The sequence below is a fragment of the Apium graveolens genome, chromosome 8, assembly GCF_009905375.1.
Source record: "Apium graveolens cultivar Ventura chromosome 8, ASM990537v1, whole genome shotgun sequence".
Classification (NCBI taxonomy): domain Eukaryota; kingdom Viridiplantae; phylum Streptophyta; class Magnoliopsida; order Apiales; family Apiaceae; genus Apium; species Apium graveolens.
In genome coordinates, this window is record NC_133654.1 from 203,066,459 (window position 1) to 203,085,989 (window position 19,531).

At 36.9% G+C, this 19,531-nt stretch overlaps 1 non-coding gene across 1 annotated transcript; it reads right to left on the reverse strand.

The window, feature by feature from the left end:
- Nucleotides 1-18,642: 18,642 nt before the first annotated feature.
- On the reverse strand, nucleotides 18,643-18,749 carry LOC141682056 (small nucleolar RNA R71). Its single transcript, XR_012559461.1, has one exon. It is a non-coding gene; the product is annotated as a small nucleolar RNA R71 (small nucleolar RNA).
- Nucleotides 18,750-19,531: the final 782 nt, after the last annotated feature.

Here is a 19,531-nt window from a genome sequence, read left to right on the forward strand (position 1 = left end):
TTGATACAACACTTGTATAATGAATATTTGACAGTTTACAATAATTAAGTAAAGACTGAGCTGTCTGATTCTTTCTCAATTATGTTCTTAATTTGCACAAGTATTTCCAATTCTTCTAGGATGGGGGTTTCAGTTAGAGCCTCTATTAGTTTCAGTAAATTTGGCTTAGGATATCAAGCTAACATCCCTATCCTGTAACTTGACAAAGAGCCAGCTTTTATATTCAGAAATCTTCCATCCTTTGATATTCTGCTCTTGCCTGCTGCCTTCAAGTATTCCGATCTTCTGATATACTCAGATCATAGATGTTGATGATATTATTAGCTCCTGTAATCTTTGACATTCTTCTGAGGCATAATTATTTGACATCATCTATTATATATTACAATCTCCCCCAACTTGTTCATTATGAAATTATGCACAAGTTCTGATTGATGATGTCAAAACTTTAACTAAATGCAGAAACCAAAACCAGTTTTCCCATCAGGTTTTCTTTTGTTGAGTTGCATTCTGATTTATTCAACATCCATTAGCTATTTTTGACATTTAGATATATTCTCCCCCTTTTTGATATTATCTCCAGGAAGAAAGATCCAGCTAAATGCACATTGTTCAAGCTGCTGTCAATGTCCATTTGGAACACTGTCTGCAGCTCCAAGCTTCATTGAGATTCATGGTGATTATTTAAAAAAAATAGAAGCTCCACTTAGATTTACAGAAAAAGTCTGTTAGTGATAAAAGTCCTAAGCTCTCTGTTCTTTTGAATAAGTAGTCTCATCAATTCTCACTGTACTAGTCTCATGACTTTTGAGAGTCAGAGTTCCCTCACAAGGATTACTAAATCCATACATTTATCTACCTCTCCTTTTGCCAGGAAGGATCCTACCTCTCTTACTCTTTTTTTTCACTCAATCTTTTCTCTTATCCTCACATGAAAGGCTCAAATGTTGTTTGACCTACAAAAATAAGAGGTGGCTGAGAAGAGGTAATCTGTGATCATATGATTAGAGGAAGACCATATAGGGCTAATCATACTCATTTCACCAGAAAAATGAGTGCATAAGCATCTATGACTGGGGTCACAGTTTGACTCACAGATTGCTCTGTGGTTGTGACAGTGTGTTGTCCTCCACTTGTAGTGAGAACCTCCATTGGAATTGGAGATGATTTGACTGGGTTACTATCATGTACACCAGCCTCAAACCTTTGTGCACCTTGCAGAGCACTGTCACATAAATGTGATAAGATTGCCCTTCTTATGACATTGTCATAGGCAATTGTTCTTCTAGCTTTGACTGCTGAGACAGCTTCTGCTAGAGTTATGAGGGGAGTTGTTCCTTCTTGAGGAACCTCCAATTGAATTGGAGAGGATTTAGATAGCTCCCCCTCAGGAGTACTACCCTCAAACCTTTCAGTCTGTGAAGACTGTTTGTGCACATGAAGGTGCATTAGTGATACTCATAAAAAGCTGATAAATTTCCATGTTTGTGATACCAGTTTCTTTTTCTCAAACAATCAGAACAACTGAAGAACATTTTGGAAATTTTTTCCTTTTGTAAAACAGGTTCCTTTTGAGAGTTACCTGAGTGGGATTGTGTTTGAGTTTGTGTTTGTGTTGCTGTGCCTGGGTAAACCGCAGTTTGGTTTTGAAATGTTTTAGCTGTAATTTAACACAAATACCTGTTTATTGAAACTTGAATCTCCTGTTATTGTCTAAGTGGATTGTGTTGAACCTGTAATGCATTGAACATATTTATCTGTATTGATTAGGCATGACCATTGAGACATGCAGTTGCAAGCATTATGACAGGAAAACTAATAATCAATTAATTTGTAAACACAAGGAAATCATGACATAAACAATCAAGCAACAAAAACAAATTGATAAAGAAGAAGATAATTTCATTAATATTAAACACAGAGTACATTAACATGCAGATTACATCAAGTAAATCCTAATCCTAACTACTCTAGTTTAGACTTCTTCTTCTCAGCCTCCAACCTCCTTGCCCTGCGCTGGTAAGCTCTGGACATGGAGTGTGAAAGAGAGATGATCCTCTCCTGTAACTCCAACGCAGCAAGGCGTTGCTGCTCAGCCACCCTGACTCGTCTCTCCTGCTCGAAAGAGGCTTCCATCTCAAAGAAAAGAATGTCAATTTGATCATCCCACGAGAGTTCGTAAAAGACCTCAAGTGGAATATCAAAGGGGCTGTAAACAACCCCCTTGAGGCGGACACGAAGTCCGAAAGGATCAAAGTACACTAGATCATCATCCAAATTATGGACCGGTTGATAAGCTCCATTAACAAGTCTGTAGAAGACTGGGGCATCCATTTGAATGAGAGAGAGAGAGATGAACAGAAGGTGAGTTTGAAATTTGATGTTTTTGTTGAGAGTAGGAGAGTGATGAGTGATAAAGAGTGAATCGTTTTATTTTATAGAGGGAGTAAAGATAGAAATCAAGAGACTCTTGAGTTGCCCGGATAATAGGAGTAATAATCACATAAGCCTACTAGACAGCTAGAAATGACTAGTGACTATTCCCCATGCAAGTACTCAAGAATATTAGTTTATTTTAAAGAGTAACTATTCCCCATGCAAATAAGCGTGTACTCCCTACACAAAAAGTAACTCTCCCTATTAGCAAACAATCAGATAAAATTATCACTATCAGCATACGAAAAACAACACAAATAATATACTAGTCTACTCACATTGGACTAACATATTTCCACATAAGCAAGAAATTATATAAGCATGTAAATGTGTCAATAAGTCAGAGAAATTTAGAGACTAAGTATGTCAAAAGTATTTTTATGAACATTATTTATGAATTAAATTTGTTCAGTTTTTCATACTTTTTGCTTCTTTTGATCTGTTATTTATTAATTTCACATACTGAAGATATGACGTAATAAATATTCCGTTTACTTAGAATTTTGTGAAATATTCCGTTTTCAAAGCACCTGAGCACACAACTTCCAGCAGCTATATATTCAGCCTCAGCTGTGGAAGTTGACACAGATTGCTGTTTCTTACTATACCAGGACACAAGTCTTTGACCAAGAAATTGACAGCTTCCACTAGTACTTTTTCTATCAACCCTGCATCCAGCAAAATCTGCATCTGTGTATCCAATAGCTTCAAAACCAGTTCCCTTAGGATACCATAATCCCAAGTTTGGAGTTTCCTTTAAGTATCTGAAAATCCTTTTGACAGCCATCAAATGTGATTCCTTTGGATTGGCTTGAAATTTGGCACATAGACAAGCAGCAAACATGATGTCTGGTCTACTAGCAGTCAAATACAGTAATGATCCAATCATCCCTCTATAGCTTGAAATATCCACACTCTTGCCTTTCTTGTCTTCATCCAACTTGGTTGCAGTAGACATTGGTGTAGATGCTGGTGAGCTATCCACCATACCAAATTTCTTCAATAAGTCATTCACATATTTGGTTTGGCTGATGAACATACCATCACTTCTTTGACTAACTTGAAGGCCAAGGAAGTAACTCAATTCTCCCATCATGCTCATTTCATACTCACTCTGCATTAGCCTAGAGAATCTTTGACAAAGCTTTTCATTTGTAGATCCAAAGATGATATCATCCACATAGATTTGAACTAGGATCATATCTTCACCATGCTTCTTGTAGAAGAGAGTCTTATCAATAGTACCTCTGGTAAAACCATGTTTGAGTAGAAATTCTGACAGTGTGTCATACCAGGCTCTTGGTGCCTGTTTCAATCCATATAGAGCCTTAAGTAATTTGTAAACAAAGTTAGGAAATTCTGGATCTTCAAAGCCAGGTGGCTGTTGCACATAAACTTCTTCTTCTAGTTCACCATTGAGAAAAGCACTCTTGACATCCATTTGATACACCTTGAAATTTGAGTGTGCAGCAAATGCCAGAAAAATTCTTACTGCTTCTAGTCTTGCAACAGGAGCAAAAGTCTCATCATAGTCAATTCCCTCTTCTTGTGTAGCCTTTAGCAACCAGCCTTGCTTTGTTTCTAGTAACAATTCCATTTTCATCCATTTTGTTCCTGTACACCCACTTAGTTCCAATTATGCTTCTGTTCTTCGGTGCAGGAACTAATTTCCAAACTTTGTTTCTCTCAAACTGATCCAGCTCCTCCTGCATGGCACATATCCAGTCAGGATCCATTAGGGCTTCTTCAGTTTTCTTGGGCTCTACTTGAGATAGAAAACATACATGTAGGCATTCATTAGCAGTTGCACTTCTAGTTCTCACACCAGCTGAGGGATCACCAATAATAGCTTCTACTGTATGACTCCTATCCCACTTTCTGGTGTGTGTCTGTTGACTAGTGTCTTCATCATTTTCTTCAGTATTACCATGACTGTCATTTCCATTTTCTCCTTCTCCCCCTGAGTTTGTGCCATCAAATTCAGGTGTCTGAAGAGTTCCATGATTTTGTTCAGAGGTTTCTTCATTTGTCACTTGTTGTGTCACAACTTCATCTTCCTCATCAGAATCACTATCAATGGTTAGATTTCCAAATGCAAGGGCTTCAACATCATTTTCATCAAGGCATTCCAAGCCTGAACACTTGTCATCATCAAAAGTCATATCTGTGCTTTCCATAATTTTCTTTTGATCAATCACATAAACTTTATAGGCTGTTCTTTCCAATAAATATCCCAGAAAAATTGCTTCATAAACTTTAGAGTCAAATTTTCCCACATATTCAGAGTTATCTTTTAGAATGTAACACTTGCTTCCAAAAACATGTAGATGCTTCACTGTAGGCTTTCTGTTAGACATGATTGAGTAGGGTGATTTTCCATGAGCTTTGTTGATGAGATATCTATTTTGAGTGTAGCATGCAGTATTAACAGCCTCTTCCCAAAAACTAGTTGGCAACTGAGCATCTTGTAGTAAAGTTGTAGTAGCTTCAACCAATGTTCTATTTTTCCTCTCAACTACTCCATTCTGTTGAGGTGTTCTAGCTGCTGAAAATTCTTGAACAATGCCTTTGCTTTTGCAGAATTCACTTAATGTTGAGTTTCTGAATTCTGTTCCATTATCACTTCTCAATCTTTTCACACTAACCTTTCCTTCAGCTTGCTTCTCAATTTTCTTGATGTGCTCAATTATAATGTTTAGAGTTTCATCTTTAGAGTACATGAACTCAACCCAAGTGTATCTTGGAAAATCATCAACCATGACAAGGGCATATTTATTCCTTGAAATGGACAAGACATTTACTGGCCCAAACAAGTCCATGTGAATAAGTTGCAGATGTGCACTTATGGAATTCATAGATTTTGACTTGTGACTTGATCTTCTCATCTTTCCTTTCTGACAAGCTTCCCAAACTTCCAGTTGAGTAAATTCCAGATTGGGCATGTTTCTCACAAGCTCCTTCTTGACTAAGGTGTTGATTGCTTTGAAATTCAAGTGAGATAGCTTTTTATGCCACAGTTTTCTTTGCTCTTCTGATGCCTTGGTGTAGAAACAACACTCTTCTTCCTTATTTGTTGAGTCTAAGTCTGCAACAAACAAGCTTCCCTTTCTTACTCCCTTAAGAGCAATTTCACCAGTCTTTTTGCTAATAAAAGCACAATCTTCTTTGTTGAAAACAACTTGAAAACCTCTGTCTGCAAATTGACTAACACTTAGGAGATTTACTTCTAATCTAGCAACTAGTGCTATATCTTCAATGACAATATTTTCAGAAACAATCTTGCCATATCCCATTGTGAATCCTTTGCTGTTGTCTCCACCAAAGGGCCAACCATCTCCTCAAATTGTGATAGCAGGGCCTTATCACCTTTCATATGCCTGGAACATCCACTATCAATGATCTATATGACCTTCTTCCCTTTGCCCTGCACACAATGATGATTAAGTGTGTTTAGCTACCCAAGCTGTGTTGGGCACTTTCTTCTTGTTAACTGATTTTGCAGAAGTAGAATGAGAATTTTGAGTAAAAATGGAATTCATAGACTATTGAGCATTTTCCCTTTCAGATATAGAACCAACTTTTGATTCTATGAGATTAATTCTCAATTTGTAGCAACTCTTCATCACTTTCATGTTGCAGGGAATGCAGTCAAATTTGTCACAGAATGAATAGGGATCATTTGTCTTAGCTTCATTATATTTGCAGACTCCTTCAGGTGGATTGCTAACAGTCTTTTTACAAAGATGAGTTAGGTGATTCATTGATCCACAGTTCTCACACCTCTTTCTAGGAGCATCTGCAACATAAGCAAAATTATTGTTTTTGTTTATCCCAATTTTTCCATTTCTATTCTTCTTTATCTTTTTGACCTGTTCAGCTTTAATCTCCTTCACAGGCTCCTTAGTTTCTTGATTGGCTTTTGGTGTTTCAACAGAGATGGAAGACTGAGGTGTCTCATCATTTTTCTTTCCCTTGTCCTCATCAGCTATCTCCTGTTTAATGATCAACTCTTCTTCACTGAAGTTCACTTCACATGCCTTGAACAAAGGTGATTCAACTTTCTTCAAAATAATTGGAACATTTTCAGTTTCAGTTGATTTCCCTTTGTCACTGACAGACTTCCTCTTGTTGTTCAAATCCTCATAATCAAGACCAATGGCAATGTTTGCACATGGCTTGTTCTTTTCATGATATTGGCCAATCAAATCAGAAGCATTTATGAAGGATTTCAGCTTCACTTCATTCTTCTCCAGCTTTTCTCTCAATACTGCTTCAATTTTAATTGCACACTTTAATTTGTTCTTCAAGTATGCATGTTCTTGCTTAGTAGTATCAAGCTCAACCAGTAACAATTCAGTCTCTTGTTTCTCACTCTCAAGTTTTTCATTGATCTTTTTCAATCTGCTAACTTCCTCATTTGCAGCAACCATGCTTGTATGAATGTGGAACATTTCTGTGCTCATCTTTTCAACAGTTTCCTTATATTGACTCACATTTAAATCAATTTTGGTAAGAGTTGGTACCTGTGATTTAGATGATGAAGAATCTCCTTGCTCCAAGGCCATGAATGCATAGTTTCCAACTTCTTCATCTTCATCATTATCTGAATCATCCCAGCTCTTTCCCTCAGCAATATAAGCTTTCCCTTGTTGCTTCTTTAGAAGAGCATCATACTTTGCTTCCAATTCAAGATAGGCTTTAACTTTCTTTGCCTTCTTGGGTTTCCTACATTCTGTAACAAAATGGCCCAACTCATCACAGTTAAAGCACCTTATTTTTGATCTATCAACATATCCAGTTTTGTAGCCAGTTTTGTTCTCAGGAGTTACTTCCCTTTTCCTTTCCAGCAGCTGTCTTTGTTGAAGGACTGTCCTTTGCCTCGTATAAAATATAAAATAAAATGAGTATAAAAAAGCTCTTGAAAAATCTTGGTTTCTTTACTCTAATATTAGAGAATTTTCTAGCCAAGTAAGCCATTGATTTATCTAGATCATCAAGCTCATCAAGAGTGTAGAACTCATCTTCTTCATCCAATTCCAGTATGACTTGCTCTTCAGTGTCATTGACTCTTTTCTCACTTGTAGAAGTTGCTGGAGTTGAAGATCTTTGCTCATCATTAGAAGTCTGGCCATCATTCATAATCAGTGCACTTGAACCATCCATTACATATCCTTGACCAGCCCTTAATGACTTCTTTTGAATCATTTCAAGTTCATAAGTTTTCAGAACCCCATAGAGCACTTCCAGTGTGATTCTACTCAGATCCCTTCCTTCTCTAATTGCAGAGATTTTCTGTTCCAAGTGATCAGGGAGAGTAAGCAAGAACTTCAAATTCACTTCTTCGACATTATAAAATTTATCATGAAGCTCATTTATCAGCTTATTAAACCTTTCAAACACATCAGTAATACCCTCCTTTGGTTTAGCCATAAAACCCTCACACTGAGAAATCAATATTCTTCTTTGATTTGACCTAACCTCCTCAGTTCCTTCACAAAGTATTTCAATCTTTTCCCAGATCTGTTTAGCAGTATCACAGTTGACAATGTTATTATACATTACATTGTCAAGTGACTCAATTAGTATCAGTTGCAAAGCACTGTCTAGGGAAACTTTCTCTCTTTCAGGTTCAGTATACTCAGAAGGATCCTTGGGAGCATAATGAGATGGAATAACCATATCTCCATCTGTGGTTTCCTCAACTCTAACTACATGAGTGAAGGGCCCATTCTTGAGGATAACAATGTATAGATGATTGGCCATTCTTATAAACAGCAACATTTTCTTTTTCCATAAAGTGTAATTGGCCTTATCAAAGGGAAGAATCTTGATAATACTGATTTTCTGTGTATTCATTTTTCCAAGATCAAATCTGTTTACTTTCAGATTTTGCTCTGATACCACTTGTTAGGTATGAATACAACACAGAGGGGGGGGGGGGTGAATGTGTTTTGGCTTAAATGTTTGATTTTTGAGCGACTTAGGCTTTAGCAGTTGGTAGTTGTTAATGATTTAGTAGAATGGATGTTAAACATAAATAGCTGTGCAAATATGTAAAACAAAGATCTTTAAAAACTCATTTAATTTTATATTAAAAATCAAGCAGTGTTTTGCTACAAAATCTCTAAGTTCTTGTTTTAGAACTTAGCTTCTTTCTTGAGAGAGAACACACAAATTTTCTATTCTGATTGTTCTACTTAACTAGAGGACCAGTGTTAACTTTATAACTCAGTTAACTGCTGGTTTACACGGTGGATAATAAACATGCTATTAGCTTTTCTAAACTGTCACTTGTCATTTCTATTTATAGAAAATCAAATCTTCCATTTCTGGCTTAGCATATCTTTAGCATCCCGTGATTACTTTAATCTCCTCTGTCAGTTAATCTTTGCCATTAATCTTGCACATCTCTCAAGCTGCTTTTTGTAGACTTGTCAATCCAGCTGTGTAAATTATTTGTTGATTTGCAACCTTGGATATTGAACTGTTCTACAATTCTGTACTTAGAGAAATCTCTTCACTTCGAGATCTCCAATTAAGCTGTAGAGAACTCGACATCTCGATAGGCATGTTGGCTTGTCGATATCTCTGAAACTTCATTGTTAACTTGACTTATCGACAACTCTGAGTTCTCTAGTGAATTTTGGTTTATCGATAACTCAGAGTTCTCTAATGGACTTTGGCTTATCGATAACTCAGAGTTCTCTAATGGACTTTGGCTTATCGATAACTCAGAGTTCTCTAATGAATGTATACTTGTCGATATATCTGAGTTCTCCAATGGGTATCTGACTTATCGATATCTCCAATAGCAATTCCTGAGTTCTCTACACCCGATGGATGTTGCTTATCCGTCGGGTAGACATTGCTCATCCGTCGAGTAGATATTGCTCATCCGTCGGGTAGACATTGCTCATCCGTCGAGTAGATATTGCTCATCCATCGGGTAGATGTTATTCATCCATCGGTACTCTCTGGAGTTTAAATGACTTCTCGATAAGTCATTCTGGAGTTCTCGAATGATTTCTCTATAACACTAATTCTGTGACTTGTAGAGATCTTGACTTAGAATGTTTTACACCAAACAGATTTATTCAACTCCAAGCTTCTTCATAATTTTTCTGAGGCATGATCTTCTTGATCTTCTTCCAGATAGAATTCTTAGGCTTGACACTTTTTAGAGAAAAATGCTCTAGTCTGCTCCATTTACATTTTACAGACATTAAGTGTTACAAGTATGAATTATAGATTAAGGTTACAATACAACTAATCTTAGGGTTGTCAGTATGACTTAGTCTTGTTATGATACAGGCATGTCTTGCACAACAATCTCCCCCAATTTGTGAGAAGATTGCTTATCACAAATTCATGCCTGTTAACAAGACTAACCCCAAGTTAAAGAATGAAAATAAGATAATACAAAAATTGATACAACACTTGTACAATGAATATTTGACAGTTTATAATAATTAAGTAAAGACTGATCTGTCTGATTCTTTCTCAATTATGTTCTTAATTTGCACAAGTATTTCCAATTCTTCTAGGATGTGAGTGTCAGTTAGAGCCTCTATTAGTTTCAGCAAATCTGGCTTAGGATATCAAGCTAACATCCCTATCCTGTAACTTGACAAAGAGCCAGCTTTTATATTCAGAAATCTTCCATCATTTGATATTCTGCTCTTGCCTGCTGCCTTCAACTCTTCTGATCTTCAGATATACTCAGATCATAGATGTTGATGATATTATTAGCTCCAGTAATCTTTTACATTCTTCTGAGGTATAATTCTTTGACATCATCTATTATATATTACAACTTGAAATATCCACAGACTTTTCAGTAGTGTTTAATTCAAGCTTAGTTGCAGTAGCCATGGGAGTTTTTGCAGCTGTGCAATCCATTAGATCAAACTTTTTTAAAAGATCAAAAATATATTTAGTTTGACTAATGAATATTCCATCACTAACTTGCTTAACTTGCAAACCAAGAAATTAAGTTAGTTCTCCCATCATACTCATTTCATACTTACTTTGCATCAATTTGGTAAACTTTTTGCAAAGTTTCTCATCTTTAGAGCCAAAAATAATATCATCTACATAAATTTGAACCAGTATACTAGAGCCATTAACATTTCTAAAGAATAAGGTTTTATCTACAGTACCTCTTGTGAAATGATTTCCCAAAAGGAACTTTGATAAAGTATCATACCAGGCTCTAGGTTCTTGCTTCAATCCATAAAGTGCTTTCAAAAGATAATAGACATGTTCTGGAAAATTTGGATCTTCAAAACCAGGAGGTTGACTAACATAGACTTCCTCCTCCAAATCTTCATTCAGAAAGGCATTTTTTACATCCATTTGATAGACCTTGAGCAAATGTTTCATCAAAATCTAGCAACATGAGCAAATGTTTCATCAAAATCTATTCCTTCTTGTTGACAATATCCCTTAGCAACCAATCTAGCTTTGTTCCTGAATACTATGCCATTTTCATCCATCTTGTTTCTGAATACCCATTTGGTGTCTATTGGATTCTTTCCTTTAGGCTTGGGCACCAGCTTCCATACATTATTCCTTTCAAATTGGTTTAGCTCCTCCTGCATAGCTAAAATCCAATCAGGATCCAACAAAGCTTCTTCTACCTTCTTTGGTTCTTCCTTGGAAAGAAAGCTACTGTATAGACATTCTTTTTGAGTTGCTCTCCTGGTTTGAACTCTAGAAGAAACATCACCAATTATGAGCTCAAAGGGGGTGATCTTTTGTCCATTTTCTTTGTTGAGGTAGATTAGCTCTAGATGAAGAGGCCTCATTGTTGTCTTGATGTGTGATTGAGTTTTGATTGTTAGAAACTCCCCCTGAGTTTGTGGATCTTTGATTTGAGTAAAGGGAACTTTCTATAGGTGATCTATCATGACTTCCTGCTCCTTTTGATAACCCGACGGATAGTATATTTTGAGTATCGACGGATGAAGCTGGTTGTCTCCCAACGGATAACGCAGATTGCCTCCCGACGGATGAAGTATTATGCAACTCGACAGATGTTGAGTTTTGTGCTTCATTGGTAGTAGATTTTTCTGCATTATCCTTTGATACTGTTTCTTGATCACTTTCATCATCACTGTCATCACTAACCATCTCCACATTGTCGAATTTGAGGCTCTTATGGTTATCTCCATCTTGAAGTCCTTCAATCTTTTTATCATCAAACACAACATGTATTGATTCCACAACAATGTTGGTTCTTAGATTGTAGACTCTATATGCTTTACCAACAATATATCCAATAAAAATTCCTTCATCTGCTTTAGCATCAAACTTCCCATTTTGATCAGTTTGATTTCTCAGAATATAATATTTACAACCAAAGACATGAAGAAAATTTAGAGTTGGCTTCTTGTTCTTGAACAATTGATAGAGAGTCATGCATCTTGCTTGATTAACCAGGGAAATATTCTGAGTGTAGCATGCAGTATTTACAGCTTCAGCCCAGAAATATGTTGGCAGTTTAGATTCTTCAAGCATTGTCCTTGCAGCTTCAATAAGTGATATGTTCTTACTTTCTACTACTCCATTCTGTTGTGGAGTTCTTGCTGCTAAAAACTCATGCAGAATCCCATTTTCCTCACAGAATGCTCTCATGACTGAATTTTGGAACTCAGTTCCATTGTCACTCCTGATTCTTCTAACCTTGAAATCAGGATGATTATTGACTTGCCTTAAGTAATTGATGATGATTTCACTAGCCTCATCTTTAGACTTTAGGAAATATGTCCAAGAGAACTTTGAGAAATCATCTACAATTACTAGGCAAAATCTTTTCCTTGAGATGGACAACACATTGACTGGTCCAAATAAATCCATGTGTAGCAGTTGCAAAGGTTCTTCAATTGTTGAATCAAGTTTCTTCTTGAATGATGCTTTAATCTGCTTCCTTTTTTGACAGGCATCACACAGTCCATCCTTAGAAAACTCCACTAGAGGAATGCCTCTAACCAGTTCTTTCTTTACTAGCTCATTCATTGTCTTGAAGTTCAAATGGGATAGCTTCTTGTGCCATAGCCAACTTTCATCCTGACTTGCTTTATTGAGAAGACAAGTAACAGATTCTGCATTAGATGAGTTGAAATCAGCTACGTACATATTTCCTTTTCTCACACCAGTGAGAACCACTTTGTTGCTTCTTTTGTTAGTCACAACACAGGCTTCTGAGTTGAAGGTTACTGAGTTGCCTTTATCATAAAGCTGGCTGATACTCAATAAGTTGTGTTTGAGACCATCCACTAAGGCAACTTCATCAATGATGACATTGTCCTTTGAAATCAAGCCATATCCCACAGTATAACCCTTGCTGTCATCTCCAAAAGAAATACTTGGGCAAGCTCTCTCCTTGAACTCTGTGAGCAGGGTAGAATCACCAGTCATGTGTCTTGAACAACCACTATCCAAGTACCAAAGATTCTTTCTGTTTCCCTACCACATCAAAATCAAATCAAGTTGATTTTGGTACCCAAGTTTCCTTGGGTCCTGCCTTGTCAGCTTTCTTTTTCTGTTTCTTAGGCTTTATCTCATTTGACTTGGGGATATCAGATTCATCCTTGGTCATTTGAGTTGGGCCTTTGAAACCATTCATTGCAACAGAATTATCATGCATATTATAATCAACAGGGAATGGCATGCTATTAGTGAACATGTTATTCCAGTAAGGCATGCTAAATGGCATTTGTGGCATACCAAATGCAGCATAATAGGGATTAGGTGCAAATGGAATATTAGCAAACTGTGCATTCAAATTCTGTGTAGACATAACATTCATAGGCATGGGAGGCATGGCATTCATGTTAGGAAAGTGAGGTGGCACAGACATGGAAGTAGGCATGGCATATTTGCAATTAACAGACAAATGATTTACACTACCACACTTGACACAGATTTTTCTAGGAGCACATTTATCAGGTGTGTAGTTATTGTGTTTGTTAATCCCTACTTTACCATTTCTATTAGTTAAGTCTGTCACTTAACTGTTTGACAGTCATGTGACCAACATTAGCCTTTTTCCCTTTCTTAACTTGACTCGATTCTCCTGAAAGAAAGTTCTTGGATAAGATCCATACTTTACATTCAGCTTAACAAGTTTGGATTTACTGATTGGCTTTCTTACAGCCGACGGATGAGGATTTTCATTAGTCGACGGATAACCCATTTTGTTATCCGACATATGATCCTCATCATTCGTCGAGTCTACATCTGTTAGCACTCCATCCACCAAATTCGGTTCTAGTTTCTCCCTGTTCTTTTTCCAGGCTGCATCACAGAAAGACTCGATTCCTTGAACTTTGGTAATTTGTGCATGTACATCTCTAGATGTTTTCCATGCCTTAATCACCTCCTGTTCACGCTTGAGCAACTAGTACAATGGACCCTCATTTCTTCTTTCCTCTCTCCATCCTTTCATCTTTCTCTATTTCAAGCTCATAAGTTTTCAGGATGCCATACAGTCTCTCCAAAGTAAACTCCTTATAATCTTGTGAGTTTCTTAATGAGACTGTCATTGGTTTCCATTCCTTTGGAAGAGATCTAAGGAATTTCATATTGGAGTCTTTTGTCTGATAGACCCTTCCATGCAACTTTAGAGCATTTAGCAGTTTTTGAAACCTACTAAAAATGTCAGTGAGAGACTCACTTTCTTCATTATGAAAATGCTCATATTGCTGAATCAGTAGCTGCATCTTGTTTTCTCTAACTTGCTTAGTTCCATCACAGATGATCTGTATTGTATCCCAAACATCCTTGGCAGTTTTGCAGTTGATAATGTTGTCAAATATATCCTTTTTATCCTTCCTGACTTGTTCAATATCAGGATCAGATCATTCATGCCTTGGCTTGGGGACAGATGGCTCATTTCCAGTTGCAGCTCTCATTGGAACATGAGGGCCTCTTTCTATGCAGTCCACATAGGCCTCATCTTGAGAAAGCAAATGAAGATGCATCTTTACCTTCCAATGATGGTAATTATCTTTATCCAGGAAAGGAATCTTGACTCCAACATCCTTCTTGTTCATCTTGCTGAATTGTTTTGATCTTTAAACTCTTTGTTCTTCAAGAGCTTGCTCTGATACCAATTGTTAGTCCCTTAACAATATAACAAGAATTACAGAAGGGGGGTTGAATGGAATTCTTGAAACTTTTTCTTGAATAAAAATGTTCTAACTCAAATATATATATAAGTGTGAATTGAATAGCAGAATGCAAAATAGTTACTTGAAATGAATTAAAACACAAGTAATTAAAAACAAGAGTCTTTAAAAACTTTCTAGTGGATTTGAATGATTCCACCAGAGATATATATAATATATATCGAGAGAACTCTGTGTGCAAAAAGCTCATAGCTGCTTACAAAAATGATAACAACTAAGAACGAGAGAAATGCTAAGAATACAGCTTACAAATGTTTCTCTCTAGGTTGCTTAGTTTCTTAGTTACTATTCTATTGCTGCATCTTGGTTTATATATCACCAAGATTACAAAGTAATAAGACTGGATAATAAAACAAAAACTATCAAATCTAATACAATGCTACTTCATTACTCTATTCCAACATCTTTGAATATCTTCATAATAGCATGAAAATGGAATGCTTCTTTGTTCTCGAAAACCCAGTTGAATAGGCTACCACATTCCATTTTCATACACTCGACGCATGTGACTGTGTTGTCACTGTTAACGGATATTTGAATTCTTTATCCGTTGAGTACACGATCATCCTTCGAGCTTATGATCATCCGTTGATGTCTTAGTTGATCATCCGTCGACTACTATATTGATCATCCGTTGATAGCTATTAGATCATCCGTCGATGGCTTTGTTAATCATCCGTCGGTAGCTATTTGGCACTTGACTTCATTTCACTTATGCAGAATTACAAGACATCATCTATGTATAATTAATCAACCTATTCAGCATATCTAGTTAAAGTCAACATGACTTATATGCTACTACAGAATCTATAAAAGGTGTATGTAGAAATGTGCTATAAACTTATTATTACATAAGCTACTCACTCGATGGATAATAAGTCATCATCCGTCGGGACTAAAATGAGTTATCCGTCGGGACTATAATCCTTATCCGTCGAGTGCTACATTTTCACTAAGTAAAATCTACCAAGGTGTTTTGTTCATGAAATCATCAAGTACACAACATATACACAACAATTTCACTAGATATACATGGGTCTATTTTCTACACAGGAAAGATGAAGCTCCAGAAATTCTTTTGGACCACATAAGGCAAATTGAAAATGGATCTACTCACAAAGCGAAAATCCTGAGAAGTGATAATGGCACTGAATTCAAGAACTCAAAGATGGAGGAATTCTGCAAGTATAAAGGCATAGAACAACAATTCTCAGCTCCTGGTACACCTCAGCAAAATGGTGTTGTTGAGAGGAAGAACATAACCTTAATTGAAGCTGGCAGAACTCTGCTAGAAGAAGCAAAACTACCCACTTACTTTTGGGCTGAAGCAGTAAACACAGCATGTTATACTCAGAATATCACTCTGATAAATAGACATGGTGTTACTCCTTATCAAATGCTAAAATAAAAGAAGCACAGTCTCAAACATCTTCATGTATTTGGATGGAAATGCTTTATCTTGAGAACTCATACTGATCAGCTTGGAAAGTTTGAATCAAAGGCTGATGAAGGAATCTTTGTTGGATACTCACCATCAAAAGCTTACAGAGTGTTCAATCTAAGAACACACACTGTAGTAGTCTCCATCAATGTATCTTTTGATGATAAGAAGATTCCTGGTTTTGAAGAAGTCACTCATGAAAGTTTAATCTTTACAAATGAAAAAGCATTGTTGGAATCTGAATCAAACTCTAATGAACTGTCAAATCCTAATGATCCAAATCCTGAAACTCCTTCAGATTCTGAAGATAATCATTATGCTAATGAGCCTGCACAAGTTGAGGGGGTGCAAAAACAAAGGTCAGCTGATGATGCTAACACTGAAGAATCATCTCAAAGTTCTTCTCAATCCAATATTGATTCAACATCAGAAGAACATAAGTCAAGTCCCAATAATTCATCAGGAAATAACCCAACAGATTCAGGGGAGCCTCAAATGCATTTGATGAGGCATAAAATTTAGGGGGAGCATCTAGTTCCAGAAGGATACTTCCCAGTGCCAGAAAATGGACTAAGGATCATACTCTTGATCTGATTATTGGAAATCCCGATGATGGTGTGAAGACAAGAAGTGCAACTAATAAGTGGCATTTTATACCACTTGGAGCGTCTTATAACAGCTTGAATTGGTGTCTTGGACTCAAGTATTTTGTGTATTGGACGCGTTTTCTAGTGTTTTTGCATTTCAGGGTATAACTTGCTTAGATAGGTGGTTTTCATCAAATAAAGCTTAAGGAAGTACTTGGAATCAGTCTAGGGGTGATGAGCAAAGAAATCAGAACAAACAGGAGAAAAATGAAGAATTTTCCAGAAGGGTAACACGCGACCACACGCTAAGAGCACGCGACCGCGTGGAGGGAGCATGCGACCGCGTGCGTGCAGAATTTCAGATTCTGGTTTATTTGTTTTCAATTCTGTTTGGGCTTCCGTTGGCGCGGTGACTCCTGGACTCTTATATAAACCTTATGAGAAGATGTTTTCTTCAACAGGAGCGAAGGCAAGAAGATTGAGAAGATCGTTTTAGCACACAACAACGAAGAAGAGGAAGTATTAGTTTATCTCGTGATTTTTTTAATTCATTGTAACAGTGGATGCTAGTTTTCTCTATGCTTTGAACCTTAATACTCTTGTGACATACTCCACAATTTATTAAGTATTTTTTAGCCTTATGTAGTTGTGTTATTAACATGCTTTCATATGAACCCATGGTGACAATGAGTTCTATTATGGGCTAATCATAATCATGGGGTTCTAACGGATTTACTTATGGATTTCTATAGTTAATTTGTTCTGATACCTTAGTGTGTGGTGATTGATTGATATCCTGGTATTGGTTGTACTTATTCGTCTTATGTGCGTAGCTAACATATAAGATAGCGAGTTAATCTCTATTAAAGTGACATTGAATATAGAAGTTTAGAACTTGCCATGCTAGCATAGGTTCATGTATTTGTTATGCATGATTCGTAGGTAATTTTAACTATCTTACTTGCCCTATGTAATCACGATAGATAACTTGTGCTTAAATCTTTATGTTTTTAATTCTTATAGACATATAAGGACTAAGCATAATTGGTGTCTGTTCAACTTCTATCTCTTTTATGGATACTTGGTAGTAGGGTATTCGTACAACGAAAGTTGGCGTTTACTAGTTTCGTGTTATCTGATTAGTGTCATCACCATCACATGCTAAGGTTAAGAACAATGACTTGGAATGAAGTAGTAATGAAGTTAGAATTCCATGTTTGTCATATATAGTAATTCAACCTCAATTCTCTTAGTTAATGTTATTTAGTATAATCTCTTAGTTTAATAAAAACCCAATTTGTTATTTGTCTTAGCATTAAGCGATAACCATACATTGTTGCATAGGTGCATAAATTGAACTTAACCTAAACCAGTCTCTGTGGGAATGAATCTGATTTCTATCTTATACTACTTGCGAACGCGTATACTTGCGTGAATATTAGCGCGTGTTTTTTTCCTAATAAGTTTTTGGCGCCGCTGCCGGGAACTCGGTGTTAATTTTTAGTTTATGTGCTTGTCATCAATGGTCGTTAAAGTTCACTGACTCAGACTCTTTTACTCTCACAGTTTATTTGTTTGTGTTTTAGGTACTCAGTACAATGGGAGATCCAGCAGCATGAACGAAAGCCTTGATGGATTTTTCTCAACCCAAGATCAATGATCTTCAATCTAGCATTGTTCGGCCAGCTATCACAGCTAATAACTTTGAGATAAAGCCTGGCATAATTCAATGGGTGCAGAATTCAATCCAGTTTGGGATTCTCCAACTAAAGATCCCAATATGCACAATAGGGATTTCATTGAGATCTGCGACACCTTCAAGTTCAACGGTGTTTCTGAAGATGCTGTGAAGCTGAGACTGTTCCCATTCTCTCTGAGGGACAAGGCTAAGAGCTGGTTACACTCTCTACCAGCTAGTTCGATTACTACTTGGGAAGATCTTGCTCAGAAGTTTCTTACTAAATTCTTCCCTATGGCGAAGACAACTGCACTTAGGAATGCTATTACTCAATTTGCACAGCAAACGGGAGAATCACTATGTGAAGCTTGGAAGCGCTACAAGGAGATGCTTAGGAAGTGTCCTCATCATGGAATGCCTGATTGGATGATCATCAATTGTTTTTACAATGGGTTGGGAGCACAGTCCAGACCCATGCTCGATTCAGCATCAGGCGGAGCATTATGGGCAAAGAGCTATGAGGAAGCTTATGATCTAATTGAACTGATGGCTGCTAATGAATATCAGTATCCAACCCATAGATGTCCACAGAGCAAGGTAGCAGGAGTTCTTAAAGTGGATACATCTATGGCTATCACTGCTCAACTAAAGGCGTTATCTATGAAGATCGATTCTCTGGCTAACTATGGTGTTAAGTAGATAATTAGTGTTTATGAGCTGTGTGCAGGTCCGCATATGATGGAGCAATGCGCTATATCTAGTGACTCAGCTCAGTTTGTGAGCAACTTTCAGAGATCGCAACAACCAGTTCTTTACACTTATCATCCTAACAACTGGAATCATCCTAACTTCAGCTGGAGCAACAATCAGAATGCGATGCAACAGCCGTTCCAGCAGTTTAGAAATAAGCTATTCAACCCTCATGGTTTTCAGCAACAAATTACACCAAAACAACAAACTCATGGTGCATGTCTATCTTCGAATGAAAAATCTGAATTGGAGGAGTTGTGGCTTATGTGCAAAAACCAGGCTCTTATATGCCAAAGTCAGGCTGTTTCTATCAAGACTCTGGAGAACCAAATAGGGAAAATTGCTAATGCCTTATTGAATCGACCACCAGGAACGCTTCCTAGTGATATAGAAACAAATCCAGGAAAGAGGGAAGTTGAAGAACAGGTGAACGCCATCACCTTGAGGC